The sequence below is a fragment of the Symsagittifera roscoffensis genome, chromosome 1, assembly GCF_963678635.1.
Source record: "Symsagittifera roscoffensis chromosome 1, txSymRosc1.1, whole genome shotgun sequence".
NCBI lineage: Eukaryota > Metazoa > Xenacoelomorpha > Acoela > Convolutidae > Symsagittifera > Symsagittifera roscoffensis.
Window position 1 is genome coordinate 30602828 of NC_087062.1, and position 21872 is coordinate 30624699.

General features: G+C 33.8%; 1 protein-coding gene and 1 non-coding gene across 5 annotated transcripts in view; one reads left to right on the top strand and one right to left on the bottom strand.

Annotated features, from left to right (window-relative positions):
• Positions 1-21872, bottom strand: part of LOC134842621 (2-Hydroxyacid oxidase 1-like) — a gene marked incomplete at its 3' end in the record, with an annotated part of 199554 nt that overhangs the window by 13754 nt on the left and 163928 nt on the right.
• Trnam-cau (transfer RNA methionine (anticodon CAU)) lies at positions 20443-20515 on the top strand. Its single transcript has one exon. It is a non-coding gene; the product is annotated as a tRNA-Met (tRNA).

A 21872-nucleotide genomic window follows, 5' to 3' on the forward strand; every position in this document is an offset into this window, starting at 1 on the left:
GATTATTAATTAAGCTTGTTATTTTTTTCTTGTCTCTTGATATTTCATAATTCGATAAAAAGCGAAGGAAAATTTTTTCCTTGAACTGAGACCTGTGAGGATCGAACTCACGACCTTAAGAAAATGAGACTTTAGCGCTGCCGACTGCTCCATGGTAACCTGCCTAGTCTGTTAGTTCTTTGACTCTTTTTGTGTCTGTTCCCATCATTTCGGTGATGGCACAAAAATTTAATTTTTTCCTAAAACTAAAACAACTCAAACGAACTGTTGTTATGTGAACATCTCTTGCATTTGTCACCCTCCTTTTGCGCGACTGCAGTAAAATCTGTTGTTTTCAATGGGTTAATTTTCAATTGAACTAACAGCAATCAACTTTGTTCTGAATGCGTTGGTTGAGTATAAATTTTGCGTGTTATTTTTTCTTGTTTTTCGATTTTTCATAATTCGATAAAAAGCAAAGGAAAAAGATTTTCTTGAACAGCGACCTGTGAGGCTCGAACTCACGACCTTAAGAAAATAAGACTTAAGCGCTGCCGACTGCGTCATGATTACCTGACTTGTCTGTTAGTTCTTTGACTCTTTTTGTGTCTGTTCCCATCATTTCGGTGATGGCACAAAAAATTTAATTTTTTCCTAAAATTAAAAAAAACTCAAACGAGCAATTTTTATGCGAACATCTCTTGCATTTGTCACCCTCTTTTTGCAGGACTGAGGTAAAATCTGATGTTTTCAATGGGTTGATTTTCTATTGAACTAACAATAATCAATTTGGTTCTGAATGCGTTGGTTGAGTATAAATTTTGCGTGTTATTTTTTTTCTTGTTTTTCGATTTTTCATAATTCGATAAAAAGTAAAGGAAAAAATTTTTCTTGAACTGCGACCGTTGAGGCTCAAACTCACGACCTTAAGATTACGAGTCTTCTGCGCTGCCGTTCTTGAGTTTGTCATCCTTTTTTTGGCCCGCTTGCTGCTCGAGAGTCCGATGTTTTTAAAGAATTGATTTGTTATTAGACAGACAACATTTAATTTGGTTCTAAACGCTTCAGTGGATTATAGTTTTTGCTTGTATTTTTTTCATTTAAAAAAAATTTTAAGTTCGATATGAAGCAAATAAAATAGTTTTTCTTTAACTGCGACCAATGGGGCTCATACTCACGACTTTAAGATTGTGAGTCTTACGCGCTGCCGACTGCGCTATGGTCGCGTACATTGTTTGTGGATTCTTTGACACTTTTTGTCTGTTCCCATTTTTTTGGTGAGCGCACAAAAATTTAGTTTTTTTTTCTCACAAAACTAATAAAAATATCAAATGAACTGTTTTTATGTGAACGTCTCTTGCATTTGTTACCTTCTTTTTGCGCGACTGCGGTAAACTCTGATGTTTTAATAGGCGGTAAACTCTGATGTTTTAATGGGATTTTTGTTAGTTCAAATGAAAGTCAACGCATTTAAAATATCAGATTTTTCCGCAGTCGCGCAAAAAGAGTGTGAAAATGCAAGACATGTTCACATGAAAACAGTTCAATTGAGTTTTTCTTAGATTTGGTGATAAAATAAAATTTTTGCGACCACCAAAATTATGGGAACAGACACAAAACAGAGTCAAAGAGCCAACAGACAACGCACGCGAATATGGCCTAGTAGGCAGCGCGTAAATCGCACATTCTTGAGGTCGTGTGTTCGAGCCTCACTTGTCGCAGTTTAAGAAAAACCATTTTCTTTGCTTCAAATCGAACTAAAAAAAATTAAAACAAAAACTCCAAGCAAATCTATAATCAACTGAAGCGTTAAGAACCGAAGTAAACGTTGTTACTTTCAAAAAAAAAACAATCTTTAAAATTTTCCGAGCATCGAGCAAGCGCGCTAAACAAGGGATGAAAAGGTCGTGAGCTTGAGCCTCACAGGTCACAGTTCAAGAAAAAAATTTTCTTTTGCTTTTTATCGAATTATGAGTTATTGAAAAACACGAAAAAAACACGTAAAATATATAGTCAACTAAAGCGTTCAGAACCAATTCGATTTTCGTTAGTTTATTATAAATTTTGCTTGTTATTTTTTTTCGTTTCTTGATATTTCAAAATTCGATAAAAAGCGAAGGAAAAGTTTTTCTTGAACAGCAACCTGTGAGGCTCGAACTGACGACCTTAAGAATATGAGACTTACGCGCTGCTGTTTTTGCGTTTTTCATTCCTCTTTTAGTGCGCTTGCTCGATAAATGGAAATTCCAAAGAACTGATTTATTATAAAATTAGGAGCTATTATTTTGGTTCTAAAAACTTCGGTTGATTAGAGTTTTTTTGCTTGTAAAACTTTTATATATTTAAAAAAAAATTTATACTTCGATATAAAGCAAAAAAAAAAAGTTTTTTCTTAAACTGCGACCAGTGAGTCTCATACTCACGACCTTACGATTATGAGACTTATGCGTTCATTGGTTGTTGGTTCTTTGACACTTTTTGTGTGTGTTTCCATTATTTCAGTGATCGAACAAAAGTTTATTTTTTCTCCTAAAACTGATGAAAAATATCAAATGAACTGTTTTTTCATGTGAACGTCTCTTGCATTTGTTACCTTTTTTTTGCGCGACTGCGGTAAACTCTGATATTTTTAATGGGTTGATTTTTAAAATAAATAACAACAATCAATTTGGTTCTGAATCGGTTAGTTGATTATTAATTAAGCTTGTTATTTTTTTCTTGTCTCTTGATATCTCATAATTCGATAAAAAGCGAAGGAAAATTTTTTCCTTGAACTGAGACCTGTGAGGATCGAACTCACTACCTTAAGAAAATGAGACTTTAGCGCTGCCGACTGCTCCAAGGTAACCTGCCTAGTCTGTTAGTTCTTTGACTCTTTTTGTGTCTGTTCCCATCATTTCGGTGATGGCACAAAAATTTAATATTTCCCTTAAACTAAAAAAACTCAAATGAACTGTTTTTATGTGATTATCTCTTGCATTTGTCACCCTCTTTTTGCGCGACTGCGGTAAAATCTGATGTTTTCAATGGGTTGATTTTCAATTGAACTGGCAACAATCAATTTGGTTCTGAATGCGTTGGTTGAGTATAAATTTTGCGTGTTATTTTTTTCTTGTTTTTCGATTTTTCATAATTCGATACAAAGTAAAGGAAGAAGTTTTTCGTGAACTGCGACCAATGGGGCTCATACTCACGACTTTAAGATTGTGAGTCTTACGCGCTGCCGACTGCGCCATGGTCACGTACATTGTTTGTTGATTCTTTGACTTTTTTTGTCTGCTCCCAATCTTTTGGTGAGCGCACAAAAATTTAGTTTTTTTCTCCCAAAACTAATAAAAAATATCAACTGAACTGTTTTTATGTGAACCTCTCTTGCATTTGTTACCTTCTTTTTGCGCGACTGCGGTAAACTCTGATGTTTTAAGGGGTTGATTTTTAATTGAACTAACAACAATCAATTTGGTTCTGAATGGGTTAGTTGATTATTTATTTAGCTTGTTATTTTTTTCTTGTCTCTTGATATTTCTTAATTCGATAAAAGGCGAAGGAAAATTTTTTCCTTGAACTGCGACCTGTGAGGCTCAAACTCACGCCCTGAAGAAAATGAGACTTTAGCGCTGCCGACTGCGCCATGGTAACCTGCCTAGTCTGTTAGTTCTTTGACTCTTTTTGTGTCTGTTCCCATCATTTCGGTGATGGCACAAAAACTTAATTTTTTCCTAAAACTAAAAAAAAAATCAAACGAATTGTTTTTATGTGAACATCTCTTGCATTTGTCACCCTCTTTTTGCGCGACTGCGGTAAAATCTGATGTTTTTAATGGGTTGATTTTCAATTGAACTAACAACAATCAATTTGGTTCTGAATGCGTTGGTTGAGTATAAATTTTGCGTGGTTTTTTTCTTGTTTTTCGATTTTTCATAATTCGATAAAAAGTAAAGGAAAAAATTTTTCTTGAACTGCGACCTGTGAGGCTCAAACTCACGGCCTTAAGATTAGGAGTCTTCTGCGCTGCCGTTCTTGAATTTGTCATCCTTTTTTTGGCCCGCTTGCTGCTCGAGAGTCCGATGTTTTTAAAGAATTGATTTATTATTAGACAGACAACATTTAATTTGGTTCTAAACGCTTCAGTGGATTATAGTTTTTGCTTGTATTTTTTTCATTTAAAAAAAATTTTAAGTTCGATTTGAAGCAAATAAAATAGTTTTTCTTCAACTGCGACCAATGGGGCTCATACTCACGACTTTAAGATTGTGAGTCTTACGCGCTGCCGACAGCGCCATGGTCGCGTACATTGTTTGTTTAATCTTTGACACTTTTTGTCTGTTCCCAGTTTTTGGTGAGCGCACAAAAATTTAGTTTTTTTCTCCCAAAACTAATAAAAAATATCAAATGAACTGTTTTTATGTGAACGCCTCTTGCATTTGTTACCTTCGTTTTGCGCGACTGCGGTAAACTCTGATGTTTTAATGGGTTGATTTTTAATTGAACTAACAACAATCAATTTGGTTCTGAATGGGTTATTTGATTATTAATTTAGCTTGTTATTTTTTTCTTGTCTCTTGATATTTCATAATTCGATAAAAAGCGAAGGAAAAAATTTTCATTGAACTGCGACCTGTGAGGCTCGAACTCACGAACTTAAGAAAATCAGACTTTAGCGCTGCCGACTGCGCCATGTAACCTGCCTAGACTGATAGTTCTTTGACTTTTTTTGTGTCTGTTCCCATCATTTCGGTGATGGCACAAAAATTTAATTTTTTCCTAAAACTAAAAAAACTCAAAAGAACTGTTGTTATGTGAACATCTCTTGCATTTGTCACCCTCTTTTTGCGCGACTGCAGTAAAATCTGTTGTTTTCAATGGGTTGATTTTCAATTGAACTAACAGCAATCAACTTGGTTCTGAATGCGTTGGTTGAGTATAAATTTTGCGTGTTATTTTTTATTGTTTTTCGATTTTTCATAATTCGATAAAAAGCAAAGGAAAAAGTTTATCTTGAACAGCGACCTGTGAGGCTTGAACTCACAACCTTAAGAAAATGAGACATAAGCGCTGCCGACTGCGCCATGATTACCTGACTTGTCTGTTAGTTCTTTGACTCTTTTTGTGTCTGTTCCCATCATTTCGGTGATGGCACAAAAAATTTAATTTTTTCCTAAAACTAAAAAAAACTCAAACGAACAATTTTTATGCGAACATCTCTTGCATTTTTCACCCTCTTTTTGCAGGACTGCGGTAAAATCTGATGTTTTCAATGGGTTGATTTTCTATTGAACTAACAACAATCAATTTGGTTCTGAATGCGTTAGTTGAGTATAAATTTTGCGTGTTATTTTTTTTCTTGTTTTTCGATTTCTCATAATTCGATAAAAAGTAAAGGAAAAAGTTTTTCTTGAACTGCGACCTGTGAGACTCGAACTCACGGCCTTAAGCTTACGAGTCTTACGCGCTGCTGTTCTTGAGTTTGTCATCCTTTTTAGGCCCGCTTGCTCGAGATCGAGAGTCCGATGTTTTTGAAGAATTGATTTATTATTAAACAGACAACAATTAATTTGGTTCTAAACGCTTCAGTGGATTTTAGTTTTTGCTTGTAATTTTTTTCACTTTTATTAAGTTTTAAAAGTTCCATATGAAGCAAAGAAAATTGTTTCTTTTAACTGCGACCATGGGGCTCATACTCACGACTTTAAGATTGTGAGTCTTACGCGCTGCCGACTGCGCCATGGTCGCGTACATTGTTTGTTGTTTCTTTGACACTTTTTGTGTGTGTTCCCATTATTTCGGTGAGCGCACAAAAATTTAGTTTTTTTTTCCCAAAACTAATAAAAAATATCAAATGAACTGTTTTAATGTGAACGTCTCTTGCATTTGTTACCTTCTTTTTGCGCGACTGCGGTAAACTCTGATGTTTTAATGGGTTGATTTTTATTTGAACTAACAACAATCAATTTGGTTCTGAATGGGTTAGTTGATGATTAATTTGGCTTTTTGTTTTTTTCTTGTTTCTTGATAATTCATAATTCGATAAAAAGCTAAGGTAACTTTTTTTTTATTTAACTGCGACCTGTGAGATTCGAACTCAGGTTCTGAAACTTAAGCGCTGCCGACTTCACCATGGTAACTTGCCTTGTCTGTTAGTTCTTTGACTCTTTTTGTGTCTGTTCCTACCATTTTGGTGATCGCCCAAAAATTCAGTTTTTTTCCTAAAACTAAAAAAAATCAAACGAACTGTTTTTATGTGAACATCTCTTGCGTTTGTCAACCTCTTTGTGCGACTGCGGTAAAATCTGATGGTTTTAATGGGTTGATTTTCAATTAAACTAACAACAATCAATTTGGTTCTGCATGCGTTAGTTGAGTATAAATTTTGCGTGTTATTTTTTTTTTTTGTTTTTCGATATTTCAAAATTCCGACCATAAGATTACGAGTCTTACGCGCTGCCGTTTTTGAGTTTGTCATCAGTTTTTCGCCCGCTTGCTCGGGAGTCCGATATTTTTAAAGAATTGACATATAATTAATCAAACAACATTTATTTCAATTCTAAACACTTCAGCTGGTTATAGTATTTGCTTGTAATTTTTTTTCTTATTTCAAAAAAAAAAAGTTTTATACTTCGATATAAAGCAAAAAAAATTCTTTTTTCTTAAACTGCGAACAGTTAGGCTGGAACTCACGACCTTACGACTATGAGACATACGCGCTGCCGACTGCGCCATGATCGCGTACATAATTCAATGGTTCTTTGACACTTTTTGTGTGTGTTCCCATTATTTCAGTGATCGCACAAAAATTTATTTGTTTTCTCCCAAAACTAACGAAAAATATCTAATGAACTGTTTTCATGTGAACGTCTCTTGCATTTGGTATCTTCATTTTGCGCGACTGCGGTAAAATCTCATATTTTTAATGAGTTGATTTTTAATTGAACTAACGACAATCAATCTGGTTCTGAATGAGTTAATTAAAACTTAATTTAGCTAGTTTTTTTTCTTGTTTCTTGAAATTTCATAATTCGATAAAAAGCAGATGAAAAAGTTTTCCTTGAACAGCGACCTGTGAGGCTCGAACTCATGACCTTAAGAGTTTATGAGACTTACGCGCTGCTTTTTTCGCGTTTTTTATACCTCTTTAAGTGCGATTTCTCGATAATTGGATAATTTTAATGAATTGATTAATTATTAAACTAACAATAATTATTTCGGTTCTACAGGCTGCAGTTGATTAAAAATTTGGCTTGACTTTCTTTTCTTTTTTAAAGCAAAAAAACTTTTTTTTCTTGAACTGCGACCAGTAAGGCTCAAACTCACGACCTTAAAATAGTGATCCTTACGCTCTGACGACTGCGACATGGAGCCTCACTGGTCACAGTTCAAGAAAAACAATTTTATTTGCTTCATTCACTTTGAAGTTTTAAAAAACATGAAAAAAAGTTACAAGCAAAAACTTGGACTCTCGAGCAGGCGGGCAAAAAAGGATGACGAACTCATAATCTTAAGGTCGTGAATTCGAGACTCACATGTCGCAGTTCAAGAAAAAATTTGCATTTTATCGAAATTTGAAACATCGCAAAAAACAAGAAAAAAAAACACGCAACATATATAATCAACTAACACATTCAGAACCAAATTGATTGTTGTTAGTTCAATTGAAAATCAACACATAAAATACATCAGATTTTACCGCAGTCGCGCAAAGAGAGGGTGACAAATGCAAGAGATGTTCACATGAAAACAGTTCATTTGAGTTTTTTTTTAATTTTGGGAAAAAAAAAACTAAATTTTTGTGCGATCACCGAAAGGATTGGAACAGACCTAAAAAGGAGTCAAAGAATTAACAGAAAAGGCACGCGACCATGGCGTAGTCGGCAGCGCGTAAGGCTCAAAATCTAAAAATCGTGAGTTCGAGCCTCATGGGTCGCATTTCAGGAAAAACTATTTTATTTGCTTCATATCGAATTTTAAAATTTTTTGTAAAAAAACATTACAAGCAAAAACTTTAATCCACTGAAGCGTTTAAAACCAAAATAATTGTTGTTTGTTTAATAATAAATCAATTCTTTGAAAATATCAGACTCTCAAGCAAGCGCGCTAAAAAAAAGATGTCAAACTCAAAAACATTCTTGCGTTAGTCTCATAATCTTAAGGTCATGAGTTCGAGCCTCACTGGTCGCAGTTCAAGAAAAAACTTTTTCCTTTGCTTTTAATCGAATTATGAAACATCAAGAAACAAAAAAAATGACTAGCTAAATTAATTATCAACTAAACCATTCAGAACCAAAATGATTGTTGTTAGTTCAATTAAAAATCAACCATTAAAAATATCAGATTTTACCGCAGTCTTGCAACAAGAAGGTAACAAATGCAAGAGAAGTTCACATGAAAACAGTTCATTTGATATTTTTTTAGTTTTAGGAGAAAAAAAAACTTTTGTGCGATCACCGTAATAATGGAAACACACACAAAAAAGTCAAAGAACCAACAACCAATGCACGCGTAAGTCTTATAATTGTAAGGTCGTGGGTATGAGCCTCACGGGTCGCAGTTTAAGAAAAAAGAATTTTTTTTTGCTTTATATCGAACTATAAAATTTAAAAATAAATGTGAAAAAATTACAAGCAAAAAAAACTCTGATCAACTGAACCGTTTAGAACCAAAACCATTGCTGTTAATTTTATAAAAATCAATTGTTTTCAATTATCCAATTATCGCGCAAGCGCACTAAAAGAGGAATGAAAAATGCAAAAACGGCAGCGCGTAAGTCTCATATAATTAGGGTCATGAGTTCGAGCCTCGGAGGTTGATTTCCAGAAAAAATTTTTCCTTTGCTTTTTATCGAATTTTGAATTATCAAGAAACAAGAAAAAAAACGAGCAAATTTTATAATCAACTAACGCATTCAGATCCAAATTGATTGTTGTTAGTTCAATTGAAAATCAACACATTAAAAACAAAAAACATCAGATTCTACCGCAGTCGCGCAAAAAGAGGGTGACAAATGCTAGAGACGATCACATGAAAACAGTTCATTGAGTTTTATTTTAGTTTTGGGAAAAAACTAAATTTTTGTGCGATCACCAAAATGATGGGAACAGACACAAAAAGAGTCAAAGAATTAACAGAAAAGGCACGCGACCATGGCGTAGTCGGCAGCGCGTAAGGCTCAAAATCTAAAAGTCGTGAGTTCGAGCCTCATGGGTCGCATTTCAGGAAAAACTATTTTATTTGCTTCATATCGAATTTTAAAATTTTTTGTAAAAAAACATTACAAGCAAAAACTTTAATCCACTGAAGCGTTTAAAACCAAAATAATTGTTGTTTGTTTAATAATAAATCAATTCTTTGAAAATATCAGACTCTCAAGCAAGCGCGCTAAAAAAAGGATGTCAAACTCAAAAACGTTCTTGCGTTAGTCTCATAATCTTAAGGTCATGAGTTCGAGCCTCACTGGTCGCAGTTCAAGAAAAAACTTTTTCCTTTGCTTTTTATCGAATTATGAAAAATCGAAAAACAATAAAAAATAACACGCAAAATTTATACTCAACCAACGCATTCAGAACCAAGTTGATTGCTGTTAGTTCAATTGAAAATCAACCCATTGAAAACGACAGATTTTACTGCAGTCGCGCAAAAAGAGGGTGACAAATGCAAGAGATGTTCACATAACAACAGTTCGTTTGAGTTTTTTTAGTTTTAGGAGAAAAAAAAAACTTTTGTGCGATCACCGTAATAATGGAAACACACACAAAAAAGTCAAAGAACCAACAACCAATGCACGCGTAAGTCTCATAATCGTAAGGTCGTGGGTATGAGCCTCACGGGTCGCAGTTTAAGAAAAAATAATTTTTTTTTTGCTTTATATCGAACTATAAAATTTAAAAATAAATGTGAAAAAATTACAAGCAAAAAAAACTATGATCAACTGAACCGTTTAGAACCAAAACCATTGCTGTTAATTTTATAAAAATCAATTGTTTTCAATTATCCAATTATCGAGCAAGCGCACTAAAAGAGGAATGAAAAATGCAAAAACGGCAGCGCGTAAGTCTCATATAATTGGGGTCATGAGTTCGAGCCTCGGAGGTTGATTTCCAGAAAAAATTTTTCCTTTGCTTTTTATCGAATTTTGAATTATCAAGAAACAAGAAAAAAAACGAGCAAATTTTATAATCAACTAACGCATTCAGATCCAAATTGATTGTTGTTAGTTCAATTGAAAATCAACTCATTAAAAACATCAGATTCTACCGCAGTCGCGCAAAAAGAGGGTGACAAATGCTAGAGACGATCACATGAAAACAACTATGATCAACTGAACCGTTTAGAACCAAAACCATTGCTGTTAATTTTATAAAAATCAATTGTTTTCAATTATACAATTATCGAGCAAGCGCACTAAAAGAGGAATGAAAAATGCAAAAACGGCAGCGCGTAAATCTCATATAATTGGGGTCATGAGTTCGAGCCTCGGAAGTTGATTTCCAGAAAAAATTTTTCCTTTGCTTTTTATCGAATTTTGAATTATCAAGAAACAAGAAAAAAAACGAGCAAATTTTATAATCAACTAACGCATTCAGATCCAAATTGATTGTTGATAGTTCAATTGAAAATCAACACATTAAAAACATCAGATTCTACCGCAGTCGCGCAAAAAGAGGGTGACAAATGCTAGAGACGATCACATGAAAACAGTTCATTGAGTTTTATTTTAGTTTTGGGAAAAAACTAAATTTTTGTGCGATCACCAAATTGATGGTAACAGACACAAAAAGAGTCAAAGAACTAACAGACAAGGCACGCGACAATGGCGCAGTCGGCAGCGCGTAAGTCTCATTATCTTAAAGTCGTAAATTTGAGCCTCATTGGTCGTAGTTGAAGAAGAACCATTTTATTTGCTTCATATTTGACTCAAAATTTGTTTAAAAAATTGAAAAAAATTACGAGCAAAACCTATAATCCACTGAAGCGTTTAAAAAAGAAATAATTGTTGTTTATTAAATAATAAAACAATTCTTCAATAATATTAAGGTACACCACCATGGCGCAGTCGGCATCGGGTATGTCTCAAAATCTTAAGGTCGTGACTTCCAGCCTCAATAGTCGCAGTTTAAGAAAAAATTTTTTTTTTGCTTTCATCGAATTTTGAACTATCAGGAAACAAGAAAAAAAATAACAAGCAAAATTTATAATCAGCAAACGCATTCAGAACCAAATGTATTGTTGTTAGTTCAATTAAAAATCAACCCGTTAAAAATATCAGATTTTACCGCAGTCGCGCAAAAAAAAAACAAATGCAAGAGACGTTCACATGAAAACAGTTCATTTGATATTTTTTATTAGTTTTGGGAGAAAAAAACGAAACTTTTGTTCGATCACCGAAATAATGGGAACACACACAAAACGTGTCAAAGAACCAACAAAAAATGTATGCGACCATGGCGCAGCGCGAAAGTCTCAAAATCTTCAGGTCGTGAGTTCGAGCCTCACAGGTCGCTGTTCAAGAAAAACTTTTTCCTTTGCTTTCATCGAATTTTGAACTATCAGGAAACAAGAAAAAAAATAACAAGCAAAATTTATAATCAGCAAACGCATTCAGAACCAAATGTATTGTTGTTAGTTCAATTAAAAATCAACCCGTTAAAAATATCAGATTTTACCGCAGTCGTGCAACAAAAAGGTAACAAAAGCGAGAGACGTTCACATGAAAACAGTTCATTTGATATATTTTTTTAAGTTTTAGGAGAAAAAAATAAACTTTTGTGCGATCACCGAAATAATGGGAACACACACAAAACGTGTCAAAGAACCAACAAAAATGTATGCGACCATGGCGCAGCGCAAAAGTCTCAAAATCTTCAGGTCGTGAGTTCGAGCCTCACAGGTCGCTGTTCAAGAAAAACTTTTTCCTTTGCTTTCATCGAATTTCGAACTATCAGGAAACAAGAAAAACATAACAAGCAAAATTTATAATCAACAAACGCATTCAGAACCAAATTTATTGTTGTTAGTTCAATTAAAAATCAACCCATTAAAAATATCAGATTTTACCGCAGTCGTGCAACAAAAAAGTAACAAAAGCAAGAGACGTTCACATGAAAACAGTTCATTTGATATATTTTTTTAAGTTTTAGGAGAAAAAAATAAACTTTTATGCGATCACCGAAATAATGGAAACACACACAAAAAGTGTCAAAGAACCAACAACCAATGCACGCGTAAATCTCATAATTGTAAGGTCGTGAGTATGAGCCTCACGGGTCGCAGTTTAAGAAATAAGAATTTTTTTTTGCTTTTTATTGAACCATAAAATTTTTTAAAAAATGTGAAAAAATTACAAGCAAAAAAAAACTATAATCAACGGAACCGTTTAGAACCGAAACCATTGCTGTTAATTTTATAAAAATCAATTCTTTTCAATTATCCAATTATCGAGCAAGCGCACCAAAAAAGGAATGAAAAACGCAAAAACGGCAGCGCGTAAGTCTCATAGACCTAGGGTCATGAGTTCGAGTCTCAGAGGTTGATTTCAAGAAAAAAATTTTCCATTGCTTTTCATCGAATTTTGAATTATCAAGAAACAAAAAAAAACGAGCAAAACGCATTGAGATCCAAATTGATTGTTGTTAGTTAAATTGAAAATCAACACATTAAAAACATCAGATTTTACCGTAGTCGCGCAAAAAGAGGGTGACAAATGCTAGAGATGATCACATGGAAACAGTTCATTGAGTTTTATTTTAGTTTTGGGAAAAAACTAAATTTTTGTGCGATCACCAAAATGATGGGAACAGACACAAAAAGAGTCAAAGAACTAACAAGGCACGCGACAATGGCGCAGTCGGCAGCGCGTAAGTCTCATAATCTTAAAGTCGTGAATTTAGGCCTCATTGGTCGTAGTTGAAGAAAGCTATTTTATTTGCTTCATATCGAACTTAAAATTTGTTTGAAAATTTAAAAAAATTTACGAGCAAAAACTATAATCCACTGAAGCGTTTAGAAACAAAATAATTGTTGTTTGTTAAATAATAAAACAATTCTTCAAAAATGTTAAGGTACGCAACCATGGCGCAGTCGGCAGAGGGTATGTCTCAAAATCTTAAGGTCGTGACTTCCAGCCTCAATGGTCGCAGTTTAAGAAAAAAGAAATTTTTTTTGCTTTATATTGAACTATAAAAATTTTTTAAAATACGAAAAAAATACAAGCTAAAACTATAACTGTTGTTCGATTAATTATTTCTAAGTCATTTCTTCAAAAATATTGGACTCTCGAGCAAGCGGGCAAAAAAAAGGTGACAAACTCAAAAACGGTAGCGCGTAAGAATCATAATTTTAAGGTCGCGAGTTCGAGCCTCACAGGTCGCAGTTCAAGAAAAAAAATTTCCTTTGCTCTTTATCGAATTATGAAATATCGAAAAACAAGAAAAAAATAACACACAAAATTTATAATCAACTAACGCGTTCACAACCAAAATCATTGTTGTTAGTTTAAATAATTATCAACCCATAAAAAACACCAGATTTTACCGCAGTCGCGCTAAAAGAGGGTGACAAATGCAAGAGATGTTCACATGAAAACAGTTCATTTGAGTTTTGTTTAGTTTTAGGAAAAAAAACTAAACTTTTGTGCGATCACCGAAATGATGGGAACAGACACAAAAAACAGTCAAAGAACTAACAGACAAGGCACGCGACCATGGCGCAGTCGGCAGCGCGTAAGTCTCATTATCATGAGGTCGTGAGTTAGAACCTCACAGGTCGCAGATCAAGGAAATTTTTTTCCTTAGCTTTTTATCTAATTTTGAAATATCAAGAAACAAGAAAAAAATAACAAGCTGAATCAATAATCAACTAACCCATTCAGAGTGAAATTGATTGTTGTTAGTTCAATTGAAAATCAACACATTAAAAACATCAGATTCTACCGCAGTCGCGCAAAAAGAGGGTGACAAATGCTAGAGACGATCACATGAAAACAGTTCATTGAGTTTTATTTTAGTTTTGGGAAAAAACTAAATTTTTGTGCGATCACCAAAATGATGGGAACAGACACAAAAAGAGTCAAAGAACTAACAAGGCACGCGACAATGGCGCAGTCGGCAGCGCGTAAGTCTCATAATCTTAAAGTCGTGAATTTGAGCCTCATTGGTCGTAGTTGAAGAAAAACTATTTTATTTGCTTCATATCGAACTTAAAATTTGTTTGAAAATTTGAAAAAATTTACGAGCAAAAACTATAATCCACTGAAGCGTTTAGAAACGAAATAATTGTTGTTTGTTAAATAATAAAACAATTCTTCAAAAATATTAAGGTACGCCACCATGGCGCAGTCGGCAGAGGGTATGTCTCAAAATCTTAAGGTCGTGACTTCCAGCCTCAATGGTCGCAGTTTAAGAAAAAAGAATTTTTTTTTGCTTTATATTGAACTATAAAAAATTTTTAAAATACGAAAAAAAATACAAGCAAAAACTATAACTGTTGTTTGATTAATTATTTCTAAGTCATTTCTTCAAAAATATTGGACTCTCGAGCAAGCGGGCAAAAAAAAGGCGACAAACTCAAAAACGGCAGCGCGTAAGAATCATAATTTTAAGGTCGCGAGTTCGAGCCTCACAGGTCGCAGTTCAAGAAAAAAAATTTCCTTTGCTCTTTATCGAATTATGAAACATCGAAAAACAAGAAAAAAATAACACACAAAATTTATAATCAACTAACGCGTTCACAACCAAAATCATTGTTGTTAGTTTAAATAATTATCAACCCATAAAAAACACCAGATTTTACCGCAGTCGCGCTAAAAGAGGGTGACAAATGCAAGAGATGTTCACATGAAAACAGTTCATTTGAGTTTTGTTTAGTTTTAGGAAAAAAACTAAATTTTTGTGCGATCACCGAAATGATGGGAACAGACACAAAAAACAGTCAAAGAACTAACAGACAAGGCACGCGACCATGGCGCAGTCGGCAGCGCGTAAGTCTCATTATCATGAGGTCGTGAGTTAGAACCTCACAGGTCGCAGATCAAGGAAATTTTTTTCCTTAGCTTTTTATCTATTTTTGAAATATCAAGAAACAAGAAAAAAATAACAAGCTGAATCAATAATCAACTAACCCATTCAGAGTGAAATTGATTGTTGTTAGTTCAATTAAAAATCAACCCATTAAAAATATCAGATTTTACCGCAGTCGCGCAAAAAGAGGGTGACAAATGCTAGAGATGATCACATGGAAACAGTTCATTTGATACATTTTTTTTTAGTTTAGGGAGAAAAAAACTAAATTTTTGTGCAATCACCGAAATAATGGGAACACACGCAAAAAGGGTCAAAGAACCAACAAAGAATGTTCGCGCCCATGGCGCAGTCGGCAGAGCGTAAATCTCATAACCTTAAGGTCGTGAGTTCGAGCCTCACTGTTCGCAGTTTAAGAAAAAACATTTTTTTTGCTTTTTATCGAACTAAAAATTTTTAAAAAAATATATGAAAAAATTACAAGCAAAAAAACTATATTCAACTGAAGCAATTATAACTGAAATAATTGCTGTTAATCTTATTATAAAAAAAACAATTAAGCGCACTAAAAGAGGAAAGAAAAACGCAAAAACGGAAGCGTAGATCTCATTTTCTTAAGGTCGTGAGTTAAAGGCTCACAGGTCGCTGTTCAAGAGAAACTTTTTCCTTTGGTTTCATCGAATTTTGAACTATCAGGAAACAAGAAAAAAATAACAAGCAAAATTTATAATCAACAAACGCATTCAGAACCAAATTTATTGTTGCTAGTTCAATTAAAAATCAACCCATTAAAAATATCAGATTTTACCGCAGTCGCGCAAAAAGAAGGTAACAAATGCAAAAGAGACATTCACATGAAAACAGTTCTTTGATACTTTTCATTAGTTTTTGGAGAAAAAAAACGAAATTTTTGTGCGATCACCGAAATAATGGGAACACACACAAAACGTGTCGAAGAACCAACAAAGAATGTACGCGCCCATGGCGCAGTCGGCAGAGCGTAAATCTCATAATCTTAAGGTTGTGAGATTGAGCCTCACTGTTCGAATTTAAAAAAAAAAACATTTTTTTTTGCTTTATATCGAACTAAAAATTTTCAAAAAATTATATGAAAAAAAATTACAAGCAAAAAAACTATAATCAACTGAAGCAATTAGAACTGAAATAATTGCTGTTAATCTTATAATAAATCAATTCATTAAACTTATCCAATTATCGAGCAAGCGCACTAAAAGAGGAATGAAAAACGTAAAAACGGAAGCGAAGGTCTCATTTTCTTAAGCTCTTGAGTTCGAGCCTCAGATGTCGATTTCAAGAAAAACTTTTTTCTTTACTTTTTATCGAACTTTGAACTATCAGGAAACCAGAAAAAAATTACCAGCTAAATTTATAATCAACTAACGCATTCAGAACCAAATTGATTGTCGTTAGTTCAATTAAAAATCAACCCATTAAAAATATCAGATTTTACCGCAGTCGCGCAAAAAGAAGGTAACAAATGCAAAAGAGACGTTCACATGAAAACAGTTCATTTGATATCTTTCATTAGTTTTTGAAGAAAAAAAACGAAATTTTTGTGCGATCACCGAAATAATGGGAACACACACAAAACGTGTCAAAGAACCAACAAAAAGTGTATGCGACCATGGCGCAGTCGGCAGCGCGTAAGTCACATAATCTACAGGTCGTGAGTTCGAGCCTCACAGGTCGCTGTTCAAGAAAAACTTTTTCCTTTGCTTTCATCGAATTTTGAACTATCAGTAAACAAGACAAAAATAACAAGCAAAATTTATAATCAACAAACGCATTCAGAACCAAATTTATTGTTGTTAGTTCAATTAAAAATCAACCCATTAAAAATATCAGATTTTACCGCAGTCGCGCAAAAAGAAGGTAACAAATGCAAAAGAGACGTTCACATGAAAACAGTTCATTTGATATTTTTCATTAGTTTTTGGAGAAAAAAAACGAAATTTTTGTGCGATCACCGAAATAATGGGAACACACACAAAACGTGTCAAAGAACCAACAAAAAGTGTATGCGACCATGGCGCAGTCGGCAGCGCGTAAGTCACATAATCTACAGGTCGTGAGTTCGAGCCTCACAGGTCGCTGTTCAAGAAAAACTTTTTCCTTTGCTTTCATCGAATTTTGAACTATCAGTAAACAAGACAAAAATAACAAGCAAAATTTATAATCAACAAACGCATTCAGAACCAAATTTATTGTTGTTAGTTCAATTAAAAATCAACCCATTAAAAATATCAGACTTTACCGCAGTCGCGCAAAAAGAAGGTAACAAATGCAAAAGAGACGTTCACATGAAAACAGTTCATTTGATATTTTTCATTAGTTTTTGGAGAAAAAAAACGAAATTTTTGTGCGATCACCGAAATAATGGGAACACACACAAAACGTGTCGAAGAACCAACAAAGAATGTACGCGCCCATGGCCCAGTCGGCAGAGCGTAAATCTCATAATCTTAAGGTTGTGAGATTGAGCCTCACTGTTCGCAGTTTAAAAAAAAATTTTTTTTTGCTTTATATCGAACTAAAAATTTTAAAAAAAATATATGAAAAAAAATTACAAGCAAAAAAACTATAATCAACTGAAGCAATTAGAACTGAAATAATTGCTGTTATTCTTTTAATAAATCAATTCATTAAATTTATCCAATTATCGAGCAAGCGCACCAAAAGAGGAATGAAAAACGTAAAAACGGAAGCGAAGGTCTCATTTTCTTAAGCTCTTGAGTTCGAGCCTCAGATGTCGATTTCAAGAAAAACTTTTTTCTTTGCTTTTATCGAACTATCAGGAAACAAGAAAAAAATAACAAGCTAAATTTATAATCAACTAACGCATTCAGAACCAAATTGATTGTCGTTAGTTCAATTAAAAATCAACCCATTAAAAATATCAGATTTTACCGCAGTCGCGCAAAAAAAAAACAAATGCAAGAGACGTTCACATGAAAACAGTTCATTTGATATTTTTTATTAGTTTTGGGAGAAAAAAACGAAATTTTTGTTCGATCACCGAAATAATGGGAACACACACAAAACGTGTCAAAGAACCAACAAACAATGTATGCGACCATGGCGCAGTCGGCAGCGCGTAAGTCTCATAATCTACAGGTCGTGATTTCGAGCCTCACTGATCGCAGCTGATCAAAAAATTTGTTTTTGCTTAAATCGAACTATAGAATTTTTAAAAAATATATGAAAAAATTACAAGCAAAAAAACTATAATCAACTGAAGCTATTAGAACTGAAATAATTGCTGTTAATCTTATAATAAATCATCTCTTTAAAATTATCCAATTATCGAGCAAGCGCACTAAAAGAGGAACGAAAAACGCAAAGACGGCAGCGCGTAAGTCTCATTTACTGAAGGTAGTGAGTTCGAGCCTCACAGGTCGCTGTTCAAGAAAAACTTTTTTCTTTGCTTTTTATCGAACTTTGAACTATCAGGAAACCAGAAAAAAATAACAAGCTAAATTTATAATCAACTAACGCATTCAGAACCAAATTGATTGTCGTTAGTTCAATTAAAAATCAACCCATTAAAAATATCAGATTTTACCGCAGTCGCGCAAAAAGAAGGTAACAAATGCAAAAGAGACGTTCACATGAAAACAGTTCATTTGATATTTTTCATTAGTTTTTGGAGAAAAAAACGAAATTTTTGTGCGATCACCGAAATAATGGGAACACACAAAACGTGTCAAAGAACCAACAAAAAGTGTATGCGACCATGGCGCAGTCGGCAGCGCGTAAGTCACATAATCTACAGGTCGTGAGTTCGAGCCTCACAGGTCGCTGTTCAAGAAAAACTTTTTCCTTTGCTTTCATCGAATTTTTAACTATCAGTAAACAAGACAAAAATAACAAGCAAAATTTATAATCAACAAACGCATTCAGAACCAAATTTATTGTTGTTAGTTCAATTAAAAATCAACCCATTAAAAATATCAGACTTTACCGCAGTCGCGCAAAAAGAAGGTAACAAATGCAAAAGAGACGTTCACATGAAAACAGTTCATTTGATATTTTTCATTAGTTTTTGGAGAAAAAAAACGAAATTTTTGTGCGATCACCGAAATAATGGGAACACACACAAAACGTGTCGAAGAACCAACAAAGAATGTACGCGCCCATGGCCCAGTCGGCAGAGCGTAAATCTCATAATCTTAAGGTTGTGAGATTGAGCCTCACTGTTCGCAGTTTAAAAAAAAATTTTTTTTTGCTTTATATCGAACTAAAAATTTTAAAAAAAATATATGAAAAAAAATTACAAGCAAAAAAACTATAATCAACTGAAGCAATTAGAACTGAAATAATTGCTGTTATTCTTTTAATAAATCAATTCATTAAATTTATCCAATTATCGAGCAAGCGCACCAAAAGAGGAATGAAAAACGTAAAAACGGAAGCGAAGGTCTCATTTTCTTAAGCTCTTGAGTTCGAGCCTCAGATGTCGATTTCAAGAAAAACTTTTTTCTTTGCTTTTATCGAACTATCAGGAAACAAGAAAAAAATAACAAGCTAAATTTATAATCAACTAACGCATTCAGAACCAAATTGATTGTCGTTAGTTCAATTAAAAATCAACCCATTAAAAATATCAGATTTTACCGCAGTCGCGCAAAAAAAAAACAAATGCAAGAGACGTTCACATGAAAACAGTTCATTTGATATTTTTTATTAGTTTTGGGAGAAAAAAACGAAATTTTTGTTCGATCACCGAAATAATGGGAACACACACAAAACGTGTCAAAGAACCAACAAACAATGTATGCGACCATGGCGCAGTCGGCAGCGCGTAAGTCTCATAATCTACAGGTCGTGATTTCGAGCCTCACTGATCGCAGCTGATCAAAAAATTTGTTTTTGCTTAAATCGAACTATAGAATTTTTAAAAAATATATGAAAAAATTACAAGCAAAAAAACTATAATCAACTGAAGCTATTAGAACTGAAATAATTGCTGTTAATCTTATAATAAATCATCTCTTTAAAATTATCCAATTATCGAGCAAGCGCACTAAAAGAGGAACGAAAAACGCAAAGACGGCAGCGCGTAAGTCTCATTTACTGAAGGTAGTGAGTTCGAGCCTCACAGGTCGCTGTTCAAGAAAAACTTTTTTCTTTGCTTTTTATCGAACTTTGAACTATCAGGAAACCAGAAAAAAATAACAAGCTAAATTTATAATCAACTAACGCATTCAGAACCAAATTGATTGTCGTTAGTTCAATTAAAAATCAACCCATTAAAAATATCAGATTTTACCGCAGTCGCGCAAAAAGAAGGTAACAAATGCAAAAGAGACGTTCACATGAAAACAGTTCATTTGATATTTTTCATTAGTTTTTGGAGAAAAAAACGAAATTTTTGTGCGATCACCGAAATAATGGGAACACACAAAACGTGTCAAAGAACCAACAAAAAGTGTATGCGACCATGGCGCAGTCGGCAGCGCGTAAGTCTCATAATCTTCAGGTCGTGAGTTCGAGCCTCACAGGTCGCTGTTCAAGAAAAACTTTTTCCTTTGCTTTCATCGAATTTTTAACTATCAGTAAACAAGAAAAAAATAACAAGCAAAATTTATAATCAACAAACGCATTCAGAACCAAATTTATTGTTGTTAGTTCAATTAAAAATCAACCCATTAAAAATATCAGATTTTACCGCAGTCGCGCAAAAAGAAGGTAACAAATGCAAAAGAGACGTTCACATGAAAACTGTTCATTTGATATTTTTCATTAGTTTTTGGAGAAAAAAAACGAAAATTTTGTGCGATCACCGAAATAATGGGAACACACACAAAACGTGTCGAAGAACCAACAAAGAATGTACGCGCCCATGGCGCAGTCGGCAGAGCGTAAATCTCATAATCTTAAGGTTGTGAGATTGAGCCTCACTGTTCGCAGTTTAAAAAAAACATTTTTTTTTTGCTTTATATCGAACTAAAAATTTTTAAAAAAATTAATGAAAAAAAAATTACAAGCAAAAAAACTATAATCAACTGAAGCAATTAGAACTGAAATAATTGCTGTTAATCTTATAATAAATCAATTCATTAAATTTATCCAATTATCGAGCAAGCGCACCAAAAGAGGAATGAAAAACGTAAAAACGGAAGCGAAGGTCTCTTTTTCTTAAGCTCTTGAGTTCGAGCCTCAGATGTCGATTTCAAGAAAAACTTTTTTCTTTGCTTTTTATCGAACTATCAGGAAACAAGAAAAAAATAACAAGCTAAATTTGTGCCAGTCGGTCATGTCTGGAGGTTTGACCTTGAGAAACACGTAATTTTGGAGTGAAGTTTTAATTTTAAAAATTTCGAATGGAGCCTGTCATGCTCAGTTTTCTCGAACCAACTGAAAACAAAAAGTGAAAAATCAGAACGACCGAATTAACAATTGCGGGAAACTACTCAAGAAAAAGGCAGGAAATTGTTATTCGCAATTTCTCGACACGAAATAATAAGAGAGTAGAGCTGTCTTATCCCGAAAACAGGAGAATAGAACACAGACTTGAGAAAGGACGATTATTCGAACGGAACAGAGTGAACATTCAATGGAAGAGAGGACAACTCAAGTGTACCGATGGTTCATGCAGAAACTTTGATTCTTGAGACAGAACTAACTTCTGTTGTTAAAACTAATTAGCGTCAAACTTATTTAGTTATATTATTTGATTCTCGAGCTGCTCATCTTTTAATTACTCCTCATACTCAAGCGCATCGACATGTGAGTTCTCAATTTAAATTTCTCGAGCGTATTTTATGATAGTTATGTTGAGATAAGGCGAGTTTTAGGTTGATCCAGCTGAAATGGATCAAAGTTCCACTGTCCAATAAAAAGTAACTAAGCGGATTGTTCCGA